Source organism: Somniosus microcephalus, chromosome 1, assembly GCF_052327205.1.
Source record: "Somniosus microcephalus isolate GS21.2 chromosome 1, FLI_Smic_1.0, whole genome shotgun sequence".
Lineage (NCBI taxonomy): Eukaryota > Metazoa > Chordata > Chondrichthyes > Squaliformes > Somniosidae > Somniosus > Somniosus microcephalus.
In genome coordinates this window covers 20,149,535-20,165,002 of record NC_140987.1, presented here as the reverse complement: position 1 = coordinate 20,165,002, position 15,468 = coordinate 20,149,535, and the positions used below count along the sequence as shown (strand labels likewise).

Genomic DNA, 15,468 nt, shown 5'->3' with positions numbered 1-15,468 from the left:
GAACTTCCAAAGCACTGGCTGTGCTGGGGACTTCCTACAGGAAAGGGGATGGGGCGAGGGAAGTCAAGTTGCTGATGCCCCTCCTAGCAGGTGGCTGGAGAGTGGCAGGGGCAAGAGTTCAGGATCAGATCACCCGCTGCCCAAAGACTCACAAATGGCAACTTAAAAAAAAGGACAAGCTGTAAAACATTGAAAAACAAATGTAATTGGGCACTTGGGTGAGGTGTGGAAAGGCAGTCAGCACCAGCAATACCGTGAGTCAGCCAGGAGCAAGGGGGGGCAAAAACAGAGTGAAGGCAGATGGCGGTGAGAAACACACCGCTCTTCAAAATGAAGGCAGAAAAATATACATCCCCTCAAAATAGAAGGGAAAATATACACCTCCTGAAAAAAAGACTGCATTTCCATTTCACACTTCTCTCCAGATAAATTTTAAAATAAATTAATTTAACATTCCAGTAATTTAAATTTAATACAATTGAACATTTTTGCAGGGCTTGCACAACTCAAATTAAAAAAAATACTTGACTGAAGGCATTGAACACAGCAATAGGAATGAGCCATTCAGCCCCTCGAGCCTGCTCCACCATTCAATCAGATCATGCTGATCTCAACTTCATTTATCTGCCTTTGATCCATATCCCATTGAGTTTCCGAGCAGCTTGTAAATTCAAAATCAAACATTTTCTCCAACAAGTGCTGCACACATGTGCTCTAGGTTGCTACACAAGACACTGCCTGTAGAAGCTAGCTCATTTCCATCTGCTAAAATAGCAGGGGAACGCAAGCCTGTATAGAAACATAGAAGATAGGAGCAGGAGTAGGCCATTCGGCCCCTCGAGCCTGCTCCGCCATTCATTGAGATCATGGCTGATCATCCAAATTCAGTACCCTGTCCCTGCCTTCTCCCCATACCCCTTGATCCCTTTAGCATTAAGAAATATATCCAAATCCTTCTTGAATATATTTAATGAATTGGCCTCTACTGCCTTCTGTGGTAGAGAATTCCACAGGTTCACCACTCTCTGGGTGAAGAAATTCCTCCTCATCTCAGTCCTAAATGGCCTACCCCTTATCCTTAGACTGTGACCCCTGGTTCTGGACTCCCCGACCATCGGGAACATCCTTCCTGCAACGAGTCTGTCCAGTCCTGCCAGAATTTTATAAGTTTCAATGAGATCCCCTCTCATTCTTCTAAACTCTAGCGAGTACAAGCCCAATCTCTCCTCGTAAGTCATTCATGCCATCCCAGGTATCAGCCTGGTGAATCTTCGCTGAACTCCTTCCATGGCAAGAACATCCTTCCTCAGATAAGGCGACCAAAACTGCACACAATACTCAAGATGTGGTCTCACCAAGGCCCTGAACAACTGCAGCAGGACATCCTTGCTCCTGTACTCAAACCCTCTTGCTACGAAGGCCAACATACCATTTGCCTTCTTAACCGCCTGCTGCACCTGCATGCTTACCTTCAGCGACTGGTGCACAAGGACACCCAGGTCTCGTTGCACTTCCCCTTCTCCCAATCTATTGCCATTCAGATAATAATCTGCCTTCCTGTTTTTGACACCAAAGTGGATAACCTCGCATTTATCCACGTTATATTGCATCTGCCATGCTTTTGCCCAATCACCCAACCTGTCCAAATCATCCTGGAGTTTCTCGGCATCCTCCTCACAGCACACACGCCCACCCAGCTTTGTGTCGTCTGCAAATTTGGAGATATTACATCTAGTTCCCTTGTCTAGTTCATTAATATATATTGTGAATAGCTTGTAGCGATTGCCAGCGAGAGGTGCCAGCTAAACTGTAATTGTCCATCAAGCGTTTCCGGGATTAGGAAAGGCTGCAAAATAACAGCAACAACCATTTTAGATCATCCTCCAGTGCAAGAAAGAACGTACATTTATACAAGCGCCTTTCACAACCTCAATACATCCCAACGCACTTTACAGCCAACAAAGTACTTTTGTAGTTTCTGTTGTAATGCAGGAAACGTGGCAGACATTTTGCACACAGCTAGGAAATGTGACAGACATTTTCTTCTTCGAATAGTGTCGGGGGATTCTTCTGCGTCCGCTGTGAGCAGGCACTTGAGGTCTCTGGCACACAGCTGTCGATACCGGGACATCAATAACGGCTACGGTGGGAGTTCGAGTCAACGCCTGCCCCCTACTCGTAGTCTCTGCTTTCAGACTCCTCCTGAGGAGGTGGTGGTGGTGCCCGGCAAAACCACCACCTCCAAGGGGCTGGCGCAACAGCTGCATTTGACAGAGGCATGGCACAGATGACTTGGACTTTCAGCCACAGAGGTTACACGACCACAGCCTTTTTAAAGATCCAGAAGAAGAAAGGGGGAAATAAGTTACCAAAGCAAAGGTTACCATATTTAGAGACTTCCACAGATAATGCATATAATTCACACGGCAATACCTTGTTTTCAGTACTTAAAACAGTAGACCATGGTTTAATCTTCACCCATTGTCAATGCATGAAATGTCACAATGTGTCGCCAGGGTCACCCTTGTTGCCCAATAATCCCTCTAACCATGTGAATCTTACAAGGGCAATGTATTACATCTCTTCAGGAGGCAGAGCAAGCGGGGGGGGGGGGGGGGGGGGGGGGGGGAAACGACACGGGACTCCTTCCTGCTGGATGAAAACCCTGGCAACAATATAATTCGCCAGTCTAAATTCTCTCTAAATTCAGGAAGCTTGCATTCCAAAATGGACAACCTCCCATGCAGTGATGCGACATCTCATACTGGCCTTCCCAATTTAACACTGCAGCTCTCTTCATAATCAAAACTCCTGTTGAAAAGTCCCCCGTTTTCTGATAGGAGCTACAGAAACGTGGTACACCAGAGAGAAAGATCAATGGCACTCATATTATGGCACAGGGACCATTGACAGGTCAACTCGCCTTCATGGGTCTGTGTTGCCATTCACAGTCTCCCTTGTCAGAGTCAGCACTGTGGCCAATATTTCTCCCTCATTAAAACAGATTATCTGATCATTTAGCGCATGGTTGTTTGTGGGGACTTGCTGTGTGCAAAATGGCTGCCATGTTTCCCTACATCACAACAACGATTACACTTCAGAAGTACCTCATTGACTATGAAGCACTTTGGGGCGCCCGGAGGTCATGATAGACAATATATAAACATATTTCTTCATGCTGTTCACTCTCCTTTTCTTGCTCTCCAGCACAGAAAATGGAAGTAAAAGGTAGCATTATCCCAACTTCTACAAAATGATCGACCCCTGTTAAAATAGAACTACTGGTTCTTTATATTCCCCCACCTTCTCCCTGTGGGGACATGTCGGACTTCCGTAGCAACGGCCCACAATGGCATGGTTGAAAGCAGCTCACTGCATGGGGAAAATCGCAGGCACACACCTGTGTCCCATCATTCCACCATCCGGATAATGGTCCCCAGGCAAGACATTAGTTGGGATGAGAACCAGAGAGGTTTACAACACAGAGTGAAACCATTCAGACCATTGTGTCTGTGCCAGCTGTTTGCCAGAGTGATGGGCCTTCAATAACCACAAAACTAGAAGTTATAGACTTAAACAAGTTGGCTTTTAATCACTAAGATCAGAGCTAACATCTCAACATGCCGACTGGTTCACAGGAATGAGTCATACAGATCCTGGGATCTTTATGTAAGAGAAGTCAGTGGCGGAGCCAAGAGCCAAGACCTGGAACCTTCCAGGTTAGTCGGGAAAGAGGAAGTGAAACTATACACAGTGGGGGTGGGTAATATACATGAGTGCAAAACGAATACAGGATCAAGACAAACAGATTTCATTACACAGAGTAATCCAAAACTAATCTCACTGCCCTGCTTTCTCCCCGTGGCCTCGAAACTTCCACTGCTTCAAATATTGCTCGAATTTTTGCCTTAAAATATTTAATGGTCTCTGCCTTAATTATTCCCCATAGCAAAGCACTCCATGCTCTATCACCACTTAACAAAATTTCTCTCAACTTCTGTGACAACTTTAAAATCAACAATTCCCTCTACGGAAGAAATATTCTATTCGCCCTGTCAAAACCCTTCACAAATTTTAAAAACCTCTTCAAATTTCACTGCTCCATTGGAAATAATCTCAATGTCTCAAGTGTCTCCTCATAACGGAGCATCCAAAACTGCAGACAGTACCAAACCATTGCCTTGCACATGTTTATCATTCAACCCTTCTCCTCGGCATCTATTGCTTAAACCCAAAATGCTGTTGGCCTTCCAAAAATAAAAAAAAGGCTTTAACTACCTGCACTCACACTTTCAGAAAATTATGTATTTGAATCCCAAGGTCTCCCTGTTCATCCACACCCTTCACTGTCTTTCCATTGAATGCAGACTCAATTCTGGCTTGCTTTTACCTCCCTAAATAGTTCACCCTACACCTCACAAAAAATTGCATCTGCCACCTGCCTGTTCCCTCCTAAAGGTTTTAAAAAAAAAAAATTAAACAGTCCGCTTCACCGTTTGCCAAACTGTTTGTGCTCCCTATGCCCAAGGACAAATCATCTCCATCAACACTAGAGAACAAATGTGGACCCAGCACCGACCCCTGCGGTACACCACTTCCAAATCTTCGCCAATCCCAGCAACACTTACCTATACTAACTCTTCCTGTCCATCAACTTATCTTCTAACGAGCCGTTAGAGACGGGCAAGGGGCTTGTAAAGCACTTGTCCCGTCTTTTTAAGCATCTCAGGTGGATGTCATCTGGACCAGCAACTAGAGGTTTCTAATTCTATCCAGGATGATATCCTCAGCTATTTTAATGTCTAAAATGTTCATGTCGACACTGCAACGCAATACAAGTAATTGAGCATCGCAATGCTCCAGCCAACTCGACTTCTCCTCTGAAGAAGCTGTCCCACGTTTTGTTATTTAACCAGAAATGATAATATAGAGACGTATTATATAATAATGACAAACAATTAGACTGTGCACCCTGGTCCAATTATTCCCTGCCCGCTCACCGCACATCACCTGACGACTAGACTTGGTTTTAACACCCACGTGCAGCTCCATGGGAGAACAATCGGTAACTGTTCCGAATTTCACTACGTTTCCGAGCCTGTTACTGCAAGATTGTCGTTCTCGAGTCACAATTTACTGGGGCAGGGAGTGGAGTTCTCCAACTCGGGTTAGAACATTTGTTAGGGGAAGTCGGGCCTCCAACTGGGAAGCAACTGGCTGCACAGAATCTTGTGTGGCTGGTGGTGGTTTTTAATCAATTTCTTTGTGCACTCCCCAATTATTCTCCTGCTACTTAAATCACCCCCCCCCCCCCCGCCCCCACAATTCTTCTACTTCCATCGCCTCCCCTAATTCTTGGACTTAGGGGTTCAGGTTCACGATGCATTCAAAGCACCACCTCAAGTGGATAAGGACATAAAGAAGCTAGTGGTCTACTGGCTTTTATGGCAAGAGGTATAGAACGCAACAGTCGAGATGTAATGGTGAATCTATACCACAGCTGGAGTAGTGTGCGCAGTTTTGGGCTCCACACTATAGGAAAGTAGTGGGTACACCGTAGATTCATAGAAACATAGAAGATAGGAGGAGTAGGCCTGCTCCGCCATTCAACGAGATCATGGCTGATCATCCAAACCCTTAGCACCCGGTCCCTACACCGACAGCCATCCCACCCAAGCCCTATCCCCGCGTATTTAATCCCCCCTAACACTAAGGGCCAATTTTTTTTTATCATGGCCAATCAACCTAACCCGCACATCTTTGGACTGTGGGAGGAAACCGGAGCACCCGGAGAAAACCCACACAAACACGGAGAATGTGCAAACTCCACACAGACAGTCACCCGAGGCCGGATTTGAACCCGGGTCCCTGGCGCTGTGAGACAACAGTGCTAACCACTATGCCACCATGCTGCCTTCATTAGGTTGCTGCCTTGTATGAGGAAATGCAAATACGGAAACTTGAAAAATTAGAGTTAGGCCATTCAGGATGGAAATCAGGAAGCACTTTTTCCCCCCACACAGAGGGTAGTGGAAATCTGAAACTCTCTCCCTCAAAAGGCTGTGGCAGGTAGGGGTCAATTGAAATGTTCAAGACCGAGGTTTTTGTTGGTTAAAGGTATCAAGGGAATTGGAGCCAAGGCAGATCAATGGTGTCGAAGTACAGATCAGACGTGATCTGATTGAATGGCGTGGAACAGGCTCGAGGGGCTGGATGGCCTACTCCTGTTCCAACGTTCAGGACTGTCGGCTGTGATCGAGGGCTCCAGAGTAGAAGCACGTGTGAAAGAACCGGCCTCTATACCTTAGTTCAACTTGGAGGGTAACGTTGAAGAGGAGGTCAGATTCGAGTCCTTTTCCACACAGAGAGGGGCAAGAATCTCGAACTGTGTCATCATTAACAACGTCTCTATCACCTTCACAAGGACACAACGCACTGCACGTTATGCCGGCATTTCTCACAGTGCACAATTACAGGCTGACATCGTGTTCGAGGTTGGAATGGAGCTTGTGGGACATTGTAAAATAACAACAGAAAATGCTGGAAATACTCAGCAGGCCAGGCAGCATCCGTGGAGAGAGAAACAGAGTTAACGTTTCAGGTCTGGGACCCTTCATCAGAGCTGGAAAAAGCTGGAGATGCAACAGATATTGTATTGGCAGTAATTTTGTTGGGACACCTTCCATGCTTAAATCTGGATTTTTGCAGATCAACTTTTCCTGTCCTGTGAATTATTTTTCTGTAGAATGCACCTACATGAATCTTCATAAAGGGTGTATTTTCCTTCAAAAATAAATCTAAATTCCGTCACCAATTTCCACTCCGCCCTCTCTCCTGATGACCCTCACTGGGGTTCAGTCCCACAGCTGACCGATGCCCCTCAGAGCCTTGCTCAAGTGGTCACAATTCATGCGCGAGCCTCGACCAAGTGCTAAAAAGCTATCCAACGGCACATCCGAGCCCAAGCCTGTCCTAAGCTAGTGTCCACACAAGTGCACTTCCACAGGCGGTCACTGCGTAGCTATCAGGAGTGGGCCCTGAACTTTCCTCTTCCCTAACCCAAGGTTACGGCGGTTACAATGTCAGTTTTGCTCAGTTGAATATACTCTTACCCAAGTCAGAAGGTTGTGGGTTTAAGCCCCATTCCACAAACACTGTCGGAGGGGCCACCTTTCAGATTAGCTGTTGAACTGAAACCCTACCTGCCTGTTCAGGTGGACATAAAAGATCTCATGGCACTATTCAAAGAAGTGCAGGGGAGTTCTCCCGGTGCCCTGGCCAACATTTATCCCTCAACCAACACCACTAAAACGAACGAACTGTTAATGTGTCGAATGGCTGCTTGTGGGATCCTGCTGTGTGCAAATTGTCTGCCACGTTTGCCTGCACCCGTGACTACATTTCAAAAAGATTTAATTGGCTGTAAAGATGTGAAAGGCACTACATAAATGCAAGTTCCTTCATTCTTTACCACTGCCCTGCATAGACCAGAGATTGAATTCGGAATCTGTCTCATCCGCAATGCTCCAAGGTAGGTACTCTATTTCTGGGTGTTTATTCTGCACAGTTTTCACAGACACCTTCACCACACGGACTGCAGCGGTCCAAGGCGGCGGCTCACCACCACCTTCTCAAGGACAATTAGGGATGGGCAATAAATGCTGGCCTTGCCAGCGACGCCCACATCCCATGAACGAAGAGAGTTTTATTCCATTGTTGAATGGCTGCAATTGATAGCGCCTGTGCGTATATTTAAATAACAGCTTGCATTTATATAGCGCCTTTAAACCTCGTAAATGCCCCAAGGCGCTTTGCAGAAGTAAAATGGACACTGAGCTGTAGCGAAAGGATTGGTGGGCGATTGAAGGCATTGCTAAAGAGGTAGGTTGAGGAGGCCATTTAAAATGTGGGGAAAGAGAGATGTTGAAACAGAACGGTCAAGATGGCTGAAGGCTATGGTGCCAACAGTGGAGCAGAGCACAGGAGGCCAGAGTCAGTTAATTGAAGGGCACTGTCAAAACAGAAGGCTGGAGGATGTGGCAGGGTGGATCGATGCAGTGAGCATTTTAAAAAAAGGTTTAAGTTCAATGCTTCAGGGGAAACATAGAAGATAGGAGCAGGAGTAGGCCATTCGGCCCCTCGAGCCTGCTCCGCCATTCAATGAGATCATGGCTGACCATCCAAATTCAGTACCCTGTCCCTGCCTTCTCCCCATATCCCTTGATCGCTTTAGCCTTAAGAAATATATCCAACTCCTTCTTGAATATATTTAATGAATTGGCCTCTACTGCCTTCTGTGGTAGAGAATTCCACAGGTTCACCACTCTCTGGGTGAAGAAATTCCTCCTCATCTCTGTCCTAAATGGCTTACCCCTTATCCTTAGACTGTGACCCCTGGTTCTGGACTCCCCGACCATCAGGAACATCCTTCCTGCATCTAGTATGTCTAGTCCTGTTAGAATTTTATAAGTTTCAATGAGATCCCCTCTCATTCTTCTAAACTCCAGCGAGTATAAGCCCAATCGACCCAATCTCTCCTCATACGTAATAGGGAGAGCCAATGACGACTGTAAGGATAGGACCAAAGATAGAGCGGGACTTGGTGCAGAATGGGACGTGGGCATCGGGCTCTTGCATTTGGGGAGTCAAATAAAAAGCACATCTGCCCCAAGCCATTTATGGTCAACAACCATGACCACACCATAGAAACATAGAAGATAGGAGCAGGAGTAGGCCATTCGGCCCCTCGAGCCAGCACCGCCATTCAATGCGATCATGGCTGATCGTCCAAATTCAGTAACCGGTCCCTGCTTTCTCCCCATACCCCTTGATCCCTTTAGCCTTAAGAAATATATCCAACTCCTTCTTGAATATATTTAATGTATTGGCCTCTACTGCCTTCTGTGGTAGAGAATTCCACAGGTTCACCACTCTCTGGGTGAAGAAATTCCTCCTCATTTCTGTCCTAAATGGCTTACCCCTTATCCTTAGACTGTGACCCCTGGTTCTGGACTCCCGACCATCCTTCCTGCATCTAGTCCTGTCAGAATTTTATAAGTTTCAATGAAATCCCCTCATTCTTCTAAACTCCAGCGAGTATAAGCCCAATCGACCAAATCTCTCCTCATACGTCATTCCTGCCATCCCAGGTATCAGCCTGGTGAATCTTCGCTGAACTTCTTCCATGGCAAGAACATCCTTCCTCAGATGAGGCGACCAAAACTGCACACAATACTCAAGATGTGGTCTCACCAAGGCCCTGTACAACTGCAGCAAGACATCCTTGTTCCTGTACTCAAACCCTCTCGCTACGAAGGCCAACATACCATTTGCCTTCTTAACCGCCTGCTGCACCTGCATGCTTACCTTCAACGACTGGTACACAAGGACACCCAGGTCTCGTTGCACTTCCCCTTCTCCCAATCTATTGCCCTTCAGATAATAATCTGCCTTCCTGTTTTTGATACCAAAGTGGATAACCTCGCATTTATCCACGTTATATTGCATCTGCCATGCTTCTGCCCAATCACCCAACCTGTCCAAATCATCCTGGAGTTTCTCGGCATCCTCCTCACAGCACACACGCCCACCCAGCTTTGTGTCGTCTGCAAACTTGGAGATATTACATCTAGTTCCCTTGTCTTGATCATTAATATATATTGTGAATAGCTGGGGTCCAAGGACCGATCCCTGCGGTACCCCACTAGTCACTGCCTGCCACTCAGAAAAAGACCCATTTATTCCAACTCTTTGCTTTCTGTCTGCCAACCAGTTCTCTATCCAAGTCAATACCTTGCCCCCAAACCCATGTGCCTTAACTTTACACGCTAATCTCTTATGCGGGACCTTATCAAAAGCCTTTTGAAAGTCCAAATACACCACATCCACTGGTTCTCCCTTATCTATTTTACTAGTTACATCCTCAAAAAATTCCAGTAGATTAGTCAAGCACGATTTACCTTTTGTAAATCCATGTTGACTTTGTCTGATCCTGTCACTGTTTTCCAAGTGCTCTGCTATGACATCTTTTCTAATTGACTCTAGCATTTTCCCCACTACCGATGTCAGGCTTACCGGTCTGTAATTCCCCGTTTTCTCTCTACCACCTTTTTTGAACAGTGGGGTAACATTAGCTATCCTCCAATCCATGGGTACTGTTCCAGATTCCATCGAATGTTGGAAGATGATCAGCAATGCATCTACTATTTCTAGGGCCACTTCCTTAAGTACCCTAGGATGTAGATTATCAGGCCCTGGGGATTTATCGGCCTTCAATCCCATCAATTTCCCTAACACCATTTCCCTACAAATACTGATTTCTTTCACCTCAGCAAATAACAACAGGCTCAAATTCACTCAAGGCACTGAAGCTGAGCTAAGGCAGCATTCAGACTGCAGCTGTGGTGTCGGTGCAAAAAAGTGATTTCACTTTGCACCAATGGTAAACTTGTAGTGCAAATCCCAACTCAAGAGACGGAACTAAGCCCTCAGCAAACTCCCACCTCAGGGTTGCAAGATTAGCGCTCAGCGCAAACATTGCTTTAGTCAGCTTTAAAACTCAAAATGAATTCACTTTGAGATAGACAACACAGGCACTTTAAACAATCTCAAAGCTACATGTGAGTTTAAAAAAAAATTCTTGACAATTTTCTTCCCTCTTGAAGGCAGAGACTCATTGATTTGTGACTGTCCCAGATGACTCTAGTACCTTGTTCAAGTGGCCTGCATATGCTCCAGTATATAGACAGGCTATTCAACTGCAGGGTATAGGAGGGGCCAGACATCACTACCTGACCCAGTACTGTTCTCACTCGATGACCACCCAGGTGTACTAGTAGCGGTGGTCAGCGATCAGGAATGGAATCCTTGCTTGATTACCTTCTCCCTACCCCAGCAACGCCAAAGTTAACTGTAGCACTAGGAACACTGTCCTGGCCAAGATCAGCATAGAATGAACCTGGGACTTCCCAATCTGCCAGAAAATGTCAACTCTATGTTCGCTGGGCTACAGCACAGGTGCAATATACATTCCAACAATCGACCATATCACATCTCGAACGCAGTCACCTTAATCGTCACAATCTAGGCTTTTCATTGGCTGCTGAAAACATTGTTTTTATAGCTCCACCTCGAAAATGAACAGTGGTAGCAGTGTGGCAGAAAACAAACAGTAAGTAAAACATATTAAATAAAAAACAATTCGACTAAAGAGAAGAGTAAAGTTAAAAGGGTTTGAGACAAACAGTTAAAGTGTTTCATTTTTATGCAAGGGTGCATTGTATGTTTAATTTAGGGCTAATGACGGTAATCAAATTATTCCTCACGTTTGAGTAGTTCAATTACTGAAACATTGCCAGTGTCACAGTACAGCGAAAGAAAGATTTTCTTAAGTTGAGAAGCCTTGGTGCATCATACAGGCCATCCCAAGGCTGAGAGAATTGGGAGACAGCATGAGAAGTCAGAAAGCAGTGATTAGATAATTGAACACTTGCATTGTACAAGCCTGTTGATTGTCGGAGAAAGAGGACACTGAGCAAAGCAAGGGGCTCTACAGATTTGAGGTCCCGAGAAAGAATAAGGAGGATGAGAAGGAATGGGTCTCAATTTCAAGGAGGTGAGATTGCAGTTTGGAAGAAGAGCAGTTAGGGTGGCATTTGGGGGCAATGGGAGAACAAGAGAAGGTGGTTTAGGGTATAGTAACAGAGTTAAAATGGAGAGATATATATTACCTATGAAGCAAAAAGCCGGAATAGAATCAGACCCATAAAGGGCACACTCCTGCACTCGAGTTAGATCCTGCTACTGTGAACACGGTACATGTGAAACAAGAGCGGACACACAATGAATCTTTCCAGCACTATGTTTAAAAAAAAACTCCACTTTTTGTCCCCATGTGTTTTCGGCTGCACTTACACATGTACAATCGGTCTGTGGCAGTCCTGCTCAGCGGCAGAACTAAAAAAAGTTACACAGTACAAATGCAGCCTAAAAGTCAAACAGGAAATACATTAAAGTCAAATAAATGCAAGTTGTTATTAAAGGCAATGGTATGAGAACATCACAGAAAATTGTTTGAATATAACCATGCAACATGACCAAAAGATACAAATCCCAAACCCGACACACAAACAAATCAATCAATTATTTTTCACATAAAACAATTTGCATCCCCTATAGAATCATGGGATTACAGCACAGGTGACCATTCGGCCCATCGAGCCCGTGCCAGCTCTCCAAGAGCACTTTAGCTCCCCCACCCTTTCCCCGTAGCCCTGCAAATTTTTTTCCTCCGGGTACTTACCAAACTCCCTCTTGAAAGCCACGATTGAATCTGCCGCCGCCACCCTCTCGGGCGTGCATTCCAGATCCTAACCACTCGCTGCGTATGAAAGTTTTCCCGCATGTCACCTTTGGTTCTTCTGCCAATCACCTAAATCTGTGTCCTCTGGTTCTCGACCCTTCCGCCAATGGGAACAGTTTCTCTCTCTCGACTCTGTCAGCTGTGGCTCAGTGGGTAGCACACTCGCCTCTGAGTTCATAGTCCCACTCCAGGGATTTGAGCACATAAATCTAGGCTGACACTCCCAGTGCATTAAACTAAGGCCCCGTCTGCCCCCTCAGGTGGACGTAAAAGATCCCACGGCACTATTTCTAAGAAGAGCAGGGGCGAGTTATCCCCGGTGTCCTGGACAATATTTATCCCTCAATCAACATCACTAAAACATATAATCTGGTCATTATCACATTACTGTTTATGGGAGCTTGCTGTGCACAAATTGGCTGCTGCGTTTCCCACATTACAACACTTCAAAAAAGTACTTCATTGGCTGTAAAGTGCTTTGAGGCGTCCGGTGGTCGTGAAAGGTGCTGTAGCAATGCAAGTCTTTTTCTTTTCTGTCCAGATCCCTCATGATTTTGAACACCTCTATCAAACCTCCTCTCAACCTTCTCTGCTCTAAAGAGTAAAAACCCTTTTTAGAGTACAGAAAGTGCAGGGGTGCAATTAAAAATATTAGGAAAGCAAAGAGAGAGCATGAAATATCTTGGCAAGTAAAATCAAGGAAAACCCCAAGATGTTTTATAAATATATTAAGAGTAAGAGGATAACTAAAGAAAGGGTAGGGCCTATTAGAGATCATGAGGGTAATCTGTGTGTGGAGGCGGGAGACGTTGGTAGGGTTCTTACTGAATACTTTGCGTCTGTTTTCACAAGAGGGGGGCGGAGCAGACATTGCTATCGGGGGGGGGGGGCGGAGTGTGAAATATTAGATGAAAAACAAAGAGACGGGAAGTATTAAGGGGTTTAGCAGCTTTAAAAGTGGATAAATCCCCAGGCCCGAATGAAATGTATCCCAGGCTGTTAAGCAAAGCAAAAGAGGAAATAGCAGAGGCCCTGACCATCATTTTTCAATCCTCTCTGGCTTCAGGTGTGGTGCCGGAGGACTGGAGGACTGCTAATGTGGTACCCTTGTTTAAAAAGGGAGAAAAGGATAGACCGAGTAATTACAGGCCAGTCAGCCTAACCTCGGTGGTGGGAAAATTATTGGAAAGAATTCTGAAGGACAGGATAAATCTTCATTTAGAAAGAGACGGATTAATCAAGGATAGTCAGCACAGATTTGTTAAGAGAAGGTTGTGTCTGACAAATTTGATTGAATTTTTTGAGGAGGTAACAAGGAGGGTAGTGCGTTTGATGTAGTGTATGTGGACTTTAGCAAGGCTTTTGATAAGGTTCCACATGGCAGACTGGTCACGAAGTTAAATGCCCATGGGATCCAGGGCAAAGTGTCAAGTTGGATTTAAAACTGGCTCCGAGACAGGAAGCAGAGGGTAATGGTTGATGGGTGTTTTTGTGACTGGAAGGCTGTTTCCAGTGGGGTTCCGCAAGGCTCAGTACTAGGTCCCTTGCTTTTTGTGGTATACATCAACGTTCTTGACTTGAATATAGGGGGTATGATTAAGAAATTTGCAGATGATACTAAAATCGGCTGTGTGGTTGATACTGAAGGAAGCTGTGGACTTCAGGAAGATATCAATAAATTGGTCAGGTGGGCAGAACAGTGGCAAATGGAATTCAATCCAGAGAAGTGTGAGGTAATGCATTTGGGGAGGGCTAACAAGGAAAGGGAATACACATTAAATGGTAGGACACTGGGTAGTGTAGAGGAACAAAGGAACCTTGGAGTGCATGTCCACAGATCCCTGAAGGTAGCAGGCCAAGTAGATAAGGTGGTAAAGAAGGCACACGGAATGCTTGCCTTTATTAGCCATGGCATAGAATACAAGAGCAGGGGGGGGGTTCTGCTTCAACTGTATAAAACACTAGTTAGGCCTCAGCTAGAGTACTGCGTGCAGTTCTGGTCACATTCCAGGAAAGATGCGATTGCACTAGAGAGGGTACAGAGGAGATTTACAAGGATGTTGCCGGGAGTAGAGAATCTTAGCTGAGGAAAGACTGGATAGGCTGGGTCTGTTTTCCTTGGAACAGTGGAGGCTGAAGAGAGACCTTATTGAGGTGTATAAAATTATGAGGGGCCTACATAAAGTGGATAGAAAGGACCTATTTCCCTTAGCAGAGGGGTCAAAAGCCAAGGGGCACAAATTTAAAGTAACTCATGGAAGGTTTAGGAGGGGATTTGAGGGGAAATTTCTTAACCTAGAATGTTGTGGGGGTCTGGAACTCACTGCTTGAAAGGGTGGTAGAGGCAGGCACCCTAACCACATTTAAAAAGTAACATAGAAACATAGAAGATAGGAGCAGGAGTAAGCCATTCAGCCTCAGTACCCTGTCCCTGCTTTCTCCCCATATCCCATACAAAAAGTACAAGAAACTTTCGATTAACCGGCCCCTAAATAACCAGAATGCTCTATCCACCGGCAAAATTCAGCAGTCGGTTCAGGTACCTTTCTTTACTTTTAGTTACTTTTTTTAAATTGATTTGTTGCTGTGCAAGGGTGTAGCTGAAGTTGTTGCTAAGCTACAGAGACGCTTGCAACTTGTGCCGGTTGTTTTGAAGCACAGGGTTTGTTGCTTTATACAGAGCTCTGAGCTCCGTATCTTTTACTTTTGCGTTCAGTTATCCGGGATTGCTGATGAACCGGCAACACGTCGGTCCCGTCCGTGCCGGATACCAGAAAGTTTCCTGCACTTGGTCCGTAGCCCTGCAGGTTGGAGCATCCCAAGAGCTGGGAAGTGGGGATTAGGCTGGATAGCTCTTGGTTGGCCGGTGCAGACATAGACATAGAAAAAAAAATAGAAGATAGGAGCAGGAGTAGGCCATTCGGCCCCTCGAGCCTGCTCCGCCATTCAATGCGATCATGGCTGATCATCCAAATTCAGTACCTGGTCCCTGCCTTCTCCCCATACCCCTTGATCCCTTTAGCCTTAAGAAATATATCCAACTCCTTCTTGAATATATTTAATGAATGAATTGGCCTCCACCGCCTTCTGTGGTAGAGAGTTCCACA

General features: G+C 45.5%; 1 protein-coding gene across 7 annotated transcripts in view; it reads right to left on the bottom strand.

The window, feature by feature from the left end:
* The window catches only part of rnf4 (ring finger protein 4), a 55,782-nt gene that overhangs the window by 39,228 nt on the left and 1,086 nt on the right, over positions 1-15,468 (bottom strand). The window contains exon 1 of one of the 7 annotated variants that reach the window (XM_085973366.1): positions 12,302-13,212. The exons of 5 other annotated variants lie outside the window; for them this stretch is intronic. The gene's annotated coding sequence lies outside the window, so the exon portion shown is untranslated. Of the gene's footprint in view, positions 1-1,904; positions 2,545-12,301; positions 13,213-15,468 lie in introns of those variants that run through there. One more of the 7 variants, XM_085973289.1, reaches the window with a different exon arrangement.